We start from the raw sequence: 9054 nt of genomic DNA, 5'->3' as shown, positions 1-9054 counted from the left end.
GCAAATGCACGCCAGAAATCGAATACCTAGCAACCCGCGCAAACTCTCCGACCGGCCGTCCACAGTCGTCTTGTCCTGTGCGCGACTCGTCATCCAGGCACCGTGATTTTACTGATGCACCGAGGCGCCGCTCGCCAAGCCCACGACGCGGAAACTGAAGGCCGTGACCTCAGGGGGGCAGGTTGCTGATGAACGAAATCGACGCCCCGATGACCCCTCTCCTGTGACGACTCAGCCCGATGCTGTGACTACGATGCCACCGCCGCATGAACCCGGAAATATAATTCACCTCATGCCGATCACGTTGTTAGTACCGACCTTCACGTTCTCGTCACTGCAAAGCGTTCACTGCAGTGACCGCTTTAGCAGACACAGGAGGAGACTTCTCAATAGTTAAGTTAGCAAGAATTTCGTGGGTCAGCTCTCCAAGCTCAAAACGGAATATCTGGGGCCCAAATTCGTACTGCTGGCTGTCACCTTATGACACCAATCTATCTGTGTGTGAAAAACCTTATTTGGAGGAAGCTTGAGGTAGCTGGGGCAACCTCACGAAAACACTAGGTGGGCTCCTCATTACAGGAGCCCATTGGCGACCGCTGCGGCTCGGGCTCGGTGAACCAGGGCCTTCTGGCTTGCCAGATCGGAGCAGCCGAGCAGGGCTGCCTCTAGTCCTCCCGGGTGGGGTTGGGTTTGGGGGTTAGGTTCGGGGTTGACTGACATGCCCACACCATGTGGAAGATGTCCGAAGACTTCTCCGCACAGTGCGGGCATTTTCCTGTGCAGGCAGGATCAAAGTGTTTTAAAATTGCCGGGCACAGCAGCGTTTTGGTGTAAAGGCGGAGGAGTGGGCGTTCCTCTACCTTTGTAAGGCCCTTACAAGGCTTAGGATAAATTGCATGGCCGAATTGTAATAATTCAGTAATTTCTCGAAAAGTGAGAGCCGGATTCGTATTCGTGGGTTTCGTGGGTTCGGGATCCGTATCACAAGGCTCTGAAGGCGGTGCGCGGAGAGTGAGCGCGCGGGCGGCGGCGTCTGCCGTTTCATTGCCTTCGAGGCCCATGTGAGCTGGAGCCCATACAATCGTTTGAGACGCGGGGGCCCCGAGGTAGTTACTGTTTTGAAGGATGCGGTGCGCAAAGAGAGGAATGTACCCCTGTTTAATATTTCTGCAGTCCCCTCTCGAGTCGATGATGATGACTCGTGAGTCCTTGTCTGCGGTGGTTAACGCGATGGCAACTTCTTCCACATGTGTTATGTTTTGAGCTCGGAACGTTAGGCCATTCACCGTGGTTTTTTGATGGACGACTGCAGCTATGTACCACCCCCCATGGTGAGGGCCGGAGGCGTCCACGTAGGATATCACGTGTTTGTTCCCATAGTGATGGGCCAGCTGCCTCCGCCCGCGCAAGGCGCCTGCCACTGTGGTCGTCACGTGTCATGTTGGCCGGAAGAGGGCGTACGTGCAGGGCGTATCTCAAGACTTCAGGAATTCGTACGCGCTCTTCTGTAAGTGTTGGGTGGTGGATGTGTAGTCGGGCTAATAGGCGGCGTCCCGACTGCGTTTTTGAACGCCTTGTGTATTGATTGGTCAAGTGCATCTCCCGGAGCTCCGCGAATGTGTTTGATCCCCAGGCCCATATTACGCTGGTTGGACGTGTTGATCGGGAGATCGAGGGCACGCTTGTACATTTTTCTGAGAATCACTTCGAGGGCGTTCTCATCAAACCTGCGCAGGTGGAGGTAAGGAGTCGAGTAGAGTACTCGACTGCATGGTCACGAATGCACGCGCCAGCCGCAAAGCGTCTGTGCACCGTAACCCCCTGCGTTTGTTGGAAACCCGGTGCACCATCCGGCCCACCTGGTCCCCCACCTTGCGCAGTTTTGCTAGTGTTGTATCAGTCCGTCGATGGTTGTAGACAAGGAGACCAAGTACTCTAATCTCATCGTGTTCGGGTATCGGACCGCTGGTCAGGGATAGTTCCATTTTGGTGGTGCACTTAGGCGACGGGCGAATGTGCACAAATTCGGATTTGGACGGTGAGCATTGAAGGCCGCAGCGGCGGGCGTCAGCGTCTAAGATCTGCGCCGCTTGCTGCAGGTTGGCCTCAATGTCTCCAACCGATCCGTGTTTGGCCCAGATGGTTATGTCGTCGCCGTACAGCGTGCGCTGGATGCCTTCGACCTTCGCCAGCTGAGCCGGGAGTTTCATCATGGCCAGATTGAAAAGTAATCGCGAGAGGACCGCGCCTTGTGGGGCTCCTCTGTTCCCAGTTTATATGGGCCGTGTTCTTCGCCTTGTATTCGGATGAAATGTTGTCGATCCGAGAGAAATTGCTTGATGTAGTGAAATGTGTTATGTCCACAGTTCGTCTGGGAGAGATGTTGCAGGATGATTTCGTGTGTCACATTGTCGAAAGCCCCCGTCGAGTCAAGGGTCAGTAGTGCCTTATAGTTGAAGGGATATTCGACAGGGTTGAGAATTTCTCGGTCGAGTTGAAGCAGAACATCCTGAGCGGACCTTTGCGGACGGAAACCGAACATGGTGTCTGCGAATTCATTTTCCAGAAACCTAGACAGCCGGTCCCGCACCATGGTCTCCATCAGCTTTCCCGCACAAGACGTGAGGGAGATGGGGCGGAGGTTGTCTGTGTTTATGGCTTTGCCGGCTTTCGGAATGAAATTTACCAGAGCGGTCTTTCATTCAATTGGTAGAGGTGCCTCACCAAGCCAGATCGAGCTGATGAAAGCGAGCAGGGTTTCGTAGGTGGGGCCAGGAAGATTTGCAAGTCGTTTCGCAGTTATCTTGTCCAGGCCCGGTGCCATTCCTCGTTTTATTTTAGCCAGGGCCGCCTTGAGGTCGTGCAACTGGAACGGTTGATCTAGATCCCCGTTCTCTGAACCTGCAATACGAGTATGCGGGTCCTCCGGGGTCCTGCTTAGTGCAAAGATAGTGGTCGCGTAGTTTGCATGCTAATTTTGATGTATTTCCATCGAAGCTATGAATAGCACTTTGGAAATGTTTTTGTGTCTCGGCGCGGGGGGTTTGAGTCGGGTCAATTATAGCACGGAAAAGGCGCCACGTGCTCCGGCTCGATATTTGTCTGGCCGCCGTGTTGCAGCAGTCTACCCAGTTCGAGTCGGCGAGTTGGGCCGCGTACGCTGCAGCTAGCTGAGTGAGCTCGGCGATACGAATTTTGAGCTTTCTGTTATGTTTTTGGCGGCGCCATCTGCGGACGAGCCTGTGCCGCGCTTCCCAGAGGTGCAGAAGGTGGTTTCCCACCTCTGGAGTGGCCTCCGAGGGCTGAATTTGTGTTTCCACCGAACCAAGATGTGTAACCAATCCTTGTGCCCACGCGTGGTATCCCTGTTCGTGGATAGAGGCCGAATTGATGTAGTTTTGCCGGAACTTATTCCAGTTGGGGAACCGAGCTTGTGCGTGGGGTCTTGCCAATGGTTTAGTTCTTACGGTGGTATTGATAAGACAGTGGTCACTACCGAGGGTTTTCTCGGTGTTGATCCATTCTGCGTGTACAATGTTTTTGGTAAAGGTGAGATCCGGACATGTATCCCGGGTCACTGAATTACCCATCCGCGTTGGATATGCAGGGTCAGTGTGAAGAGTCAGGCCCAGCGTGGACGCGAGTTCCGCTAGCTTGAGTCCCCGCTTCTCTTCACGCACGTATCCCCAGAGTGTACTGTGGGCGTTGAAATCACCCACAGTCACCAGGGAGTTCCTGCCCGTAGCCTTTAGAGCGCGGGTAACGAGTGCTGCGAACGTTACATATTTGAGTCTGGTGGAACAGTAGATGTTGAGTACGTGGAGTGGTCCATCTTGTTTCTTGAGCGGAAGAAGTGTCACCACCACGTAGGAATATTCAGTGTGAAGTTCCAAGTCAACTAGAGTAGCCGTATAAGTTTTATGCACGCAGACGCAGGAGGAGGGGTCCTGCTGAAAGGTGATGTAATTTGTAAGGTTGACGCCACTCCCTGGCTCCTGGAGGGCAACCTCCTCTGGAAGAGAGTCGAAAGTTGCAAGGTAACGTCGGAGATCCGTCCTCTTTGCGCGGGAACGGAAGCCCCGACAGTTGCATTGGACAATTTGGACGGGGGTGGCCGGATTGGTCCGTGGGGAGCGCCTGATCTTAGGGTTGCTCGCCAGGGTCATTTAGGCTGAGGAAGGGTTGTAGTGACGCTGCTCCGGAGCCAACCCTCGCGGGAGGGGGGGGGGCATCCTGCATACCGGAGAGCGAGCAGTCGTCGTCATCGTCTACCTCAGGGGTGCGTCTAGAAGTTTTGTTAAGACGGCCGGGTAAGGATTTTCTATGGCAATGAATTGTGCCTCTGTGGCCCCGAAACGGGTCTCGAATGCGGCCTCCAAGCTTGTTACCGCCTTCGGCACCACGAGCTTACTCTCCATTACCTCAGCCGCGGGAGGCGAGGGCGGAGAAGACTGGGTAATTTTGGATTCCAATTCGTTAATTTTCTTAAGCATCATCTCGTTTTGGGCCCTGAGCGCTGCTATTTGATCTTGCTCGGTGCTACGCACCCTTGGGAAAGGAATGGAAAGGGGGAGAGAGGAGCAGCCCCACCCGAACCGTTCACCTGGTGTTCGTTTTTGACTGCGTTGACCCAGGCCCTGGTATCACCGCGCGTTTCCGTCGCTTGTTTCGCCAGTCCACCGTGTGGTGGCGACACCTTCGATGGTCGTTTATCAGCACCTCCTGTAGGTGGGCTCTCGGTGTTTGAGATTTCCTGGCGAGGCTGATCGCCGGGAGGCCCAACATGGCGGCGTTTTTTCTTGGGTGTCATTTTTTTCTTTTTTATCTTGGGTGTGCGGAATTTAGCCGCACATTCGCGAGAGTTGGTGGCATGGGAGCCACCGCACATAGAACACCGCGGAACACAGTTGTGAGGAGCCCACACCCCCTCCACTAGCGGAGCTTCGAATTCTCAGAGCCCACAGGTGTTTGACTGCAGGTTTGGACATGCATCCGTGCGATGCCCGACGGCCCCACACTGGCCGCACGCAGGGATAGTTTTGTAATAGTTTCGCACAGAGACGACCATGTTGTCATAATGCGCGTAACGGGGCTTCTCTTTACCCGCGAAAGTGATGCGTGCCTTGTTGGTTGTTCCGAATTTCCGGATTTCCAGGATGGTGCCGGCGCGCCAGCACACTCGGTCTTGAAGAGTTTCTGTGGTATCCGTGTTACGGACCACGATCACGCCATGGCATACGTTGCCGCCGTCTTTTCTCAGGTAACGCCGAAGCGGGATCGACCGCTTCTCGGTGTTTACTGTGAAGTCCCCGATGAGCTGGTCGGCCGCCTCGATGTCCGGGGTATGCACAATGATGACGTTTTGTTCTCGTGAGGGTAGAAGGAAGACGCCGCGGGCCCGTTTCAGTCCGAGGTACACCGAAATGGCAGTGTCGTAGCCGGTTTCCGTGAACGCCTCGAGAAGAAAAACACTTTCTCTGGGCTTTATGACTATAACGTATTCTTCGGGAGTCGGTTTCACTTCGAGAACGCCTTGTTCTTGCTTCCTGTGGCGCGTGTCGCGGGAGCGTTCATGTTTCCGACCGACGAAATGGCGGCCGGGGCGGCACCGAGCGCCGCCATCTGGGCTTTGTCTTGGGAGCGGCGTGCAGCCGCTTGAAGTAAAGCTTGACTCAGAATTTTCGGAATAACCGTCGAATTTGTGTCTCCGGTGGTGGATACCGAGGTGCACAACATCGCCTCAGGGTCGTAGCCGCGGACGGTGCGCTGCACGAGTAACCATCGCCAATTCAGCCTTTGTTGCCATATTTGTTATCCTGCCGCACGGCTGATAGGACCTCACACTCGGCATGGACGTTTTATGTCATTATGAATGTTCCCGCCGTACGGTTACGTTTCCGACGTGTGCAACGACGATCGCGGGCTCCAAATGACGACACGCAGCTTTATGCATCGTTGACGCGGATGTATTCATGCCGCCAAGTTCGTATGCTCTCGTCAGTCAGGTGCGTCGACTAGTACTGTGCTGCCGACGTTGCTGGACAGACCAGAGAGCTTCTGTTACATCATGGCGTCTATGTTGCATGCGGTTATAGTCAATCTGAGATATAGTGCACTAATTACAAACTTCAGAAACGAACGTCAACGTATTGAAAGGCACGGCGGTAGCCTACTCACGGCTGATTTACTTTTCAGACCAAGACATCTGCCACGCAAACGCCCAAATTCAACCTTGATCAAAATCCCGCTCTATCGCCGGCAGAGAAGGACAGTCTCGTTGGGCTACTCTCCACTTTCAAGACTGGGTCTCGTCCGATTCAGTAATGAAAGAGACGCCCCTGACCAAGCACCGCATGATGCATGAAGCATAATATCCGATAATGGTACCCGATGAGTCCGACATAGCCCGTACCGGAGTCAGCGCGAGAACGCGAAGTCATTGCTCAAAAGGTAGACGAGATGTTAAATGACGGTATCATGCAGCCATCGACGAGTCCCTGGGCTTCACCTGTTGGTATCGTTAAGAAGAAAGACGAAATTTTAAGGTTTTGTGTGGACTACCGTAAGCTAATCAGCTCCCACAAAATTAGCTGTTGCTTAGCTTGTGGTTAAGCCTGGAGTTACGCGAAAGCAATCTGCATGTCTACGCTTAGGTTCGGCTTCAAAGTGAAGATATGGCTTTTGCGCACCGTTGATAACTCTATGGTTTCAGGTTTATTTATGCCACAGGGGAATCCTTCACGTATGAGCACCCCTTGCCTCTCGTTATTGACTGTTCTCATTCGGGTGTAAAAGACTTCTAGTGGTGTGACATCGTCTCTACGTCGAACTCCGGGGCACACCGCCGTCACACCGTTCGAGCGAACCTTCTGTCCTAACAACTCGCTGTTGTCGTTCGCCTTTCCCAAATACCGATATATCTCTCTTCTTCTTCTTATATTGTAGCGAAAGCTACACTGTGGCAGGTTTTCAAGCCGTCGGCGTGGCACCGTGGCACCGTGGCACCGCGGAAGGCGACGAAGAAAAAGAAGCAATAGAAAGAGGAAAGAGAAGAAGAAATAAACCAAGAAAAGAAGACAAAGAGGAAGAAGAATACGAAGAAAAGGAAGGAGGAGAATAAAAAGGAGAAGAAAGAAAAGAAGGAAACGAAGAAATAAACATGAAAAAGAACAAGGAAGAAAAGAAGAAGAAGAGGCAGCAAATATAAGAAGAAGAAAATAAGAAGCAAAAGAAGACAGATAACTCGGTAGTTGGTAGAGGTGAACGATAAGAGCGAGTAGTTAGGGCAGAAGGTTTGTTCGAAAGTTTTGACGGCTGCACATTTAATCCAGTTGTCCGCAGAAAAATTCGCTGCAGTACCTACAGCTATCGCTCTATCACTGTTTCAAGCCATGCTTAAACCGCTACAATGTTTTCTCCTCTTTCTTCGTGTACTTCCTATCTTTCTCCTTATTTTTTATTTATCTCTTGTTTTTCTGCTTCTTCCCATTATCCTACTTCTTGTTCGTCTTTTTCTTAACTTCCTTCTTGTTCTTCTTCTCTATCTTATTTTGCTTCTTGTTCGTCTTCAACGGTGCCACGGTCACACGATGCCACTCCGACGGCTTGAAAACTTACCACAGTGTAGCCTTCGCTACAAAAAGGACGCCTACTCGCTGCCGCGCATTGATGACTCGTTAGACCAGCTACGCCACATGCGCCACCTTTCATCTCTTGATCTTAAGAGCGGTTTGTCAGATCGAAGTCAATGAACATGGCGTTTTTTACACCAGGTGGACGGTATGAATTCAAGGTCGTGCCTTTTGTATTTTGCTCCACTCCAGCAACATTTCATCGAGTTATGGACGCAGATCTACCTGGGCTTAAACGGCAGATGTGTCTAGCCTGCCTGGATGGCGTTATTGTGGGAGTACTTGCATTAGGTCTAGTTGGTTCACAGTGACCAATGGAACGGCACACGTGTAATCAATCACAGGAAAAGAAGAGGAATGCAAACAGCGCCTGCTACCAACAGAGTTTATTGCAGAAGTGATCATCTTTTATACGCCAGTGTATATCACATAAAACATTGCAAAAACTTTACTACCGATAAACATTGCGCCTTCCATCACAGTGCAATATTTATCGACAAAGGCAGATAGCGAGTTAAAAGGGAATAATTGAGGCTTATCATATACAGAAAGCTGGGCCCACGTGCGTGACCAAATCGCCGGTAAAGCGCAGCGACCAGGAACTGGGTTTTTAGATGGTCACGTGTAGATAATTAGAACGGCATTTTATCGGCTGTTTTGAATACCATGTTTTGGGTTTGATGACCGTGTGAAGTTCCTGAAAATGAGCCATTTTATCGCGATTTGGATATTTGTGCCTTGTTTTGGCTGCCATACGTATTTACTTTAACACATCATGCATAGGGTATTTTGTCGCAATGTTTTGTACTATATTTTTATTGTATTAATATTGTTACGGGAAATATTCACAGTACGGCAGTTGCCCATACCACTGAGGATGATCACAGCACAGCACTCGCACAGCAAAGCACTCATCTGCGTCTTCTTCTTCTGGGAGTCTGTCGCACTTCTTTTTCCTCAGCACGGCCAGCGAATACCACTCAGTAACAATATTTTTGCGATGTATTATTTCTGATGTACACTGGCGGATAAAAGTGCTGTCTTATGCAATAAGCTCTGTTAGTAGTAGGCATTCTTCCTACCCCTCTTCATTTCCAGTGATCGTTTCCTTTCCCCGATCTATTGGACGTTATTGTGTTTTCGCCAACGTTCGAGGCACACATCCAATGTCTCCCCACTGTGCTCAGATCTGCTCTCCTCACGTTGAAACGCAAGTGTCACCTTGATTATGAAGAGCTCCTTTTCGTGAGCCACGTCATCACTCACCGAGGTGTTGAGACCGATCCCGCTAAAACAGCAGCCGTCGCCAAATTTCCCACTCCTTCCCCCAAGAAGACAGTTAATCGTTTCCCCAGGCCTCTGAGCCTATTACCGCACATTTATTGAAAACCTTTCAGGAATTGCCATTTGATTGACGCGTCTC

At 51.4% G+C, this 9054-nt stretch overlaps 1 pseudogene; it reads right to left on the bottom strand.

Annotated features, from left to right (window-relative positions):
* Positions 1 to 573: 573 nt before the first annotated feature.
* On the bottom strand, positions 574 to 1850 carry LOC146171886 (uncharacterized; annotated as a pseudogene).
* Between the last annotated feature and the right edge of the window lie 7204 nt (positions 1851 to 9054).

The sequence above is a fragment of the Amblyomma maculatum genome, unplaced genomic scaffold (genome assembly GCF_055883805.1).
Source record: "Amblyomma maculatum isolate TAMU_Amacu unplaced genomic scaffold, ASM5588380v1 scaffold_16, whole genome shotgun sequence".
Classification (NCBI taxonomy): Eukaryota; Metazoa; Arthropoda; class Arachnida; order Ixodida; family Ixodidae; genus Amblyomma; species Amblyomma maculatum.
The sequence above is the reverse complement of the archived record's forward strand: the minus strand, read 5'-3'. Positions and strand labels throughout refer to the sequence as shown.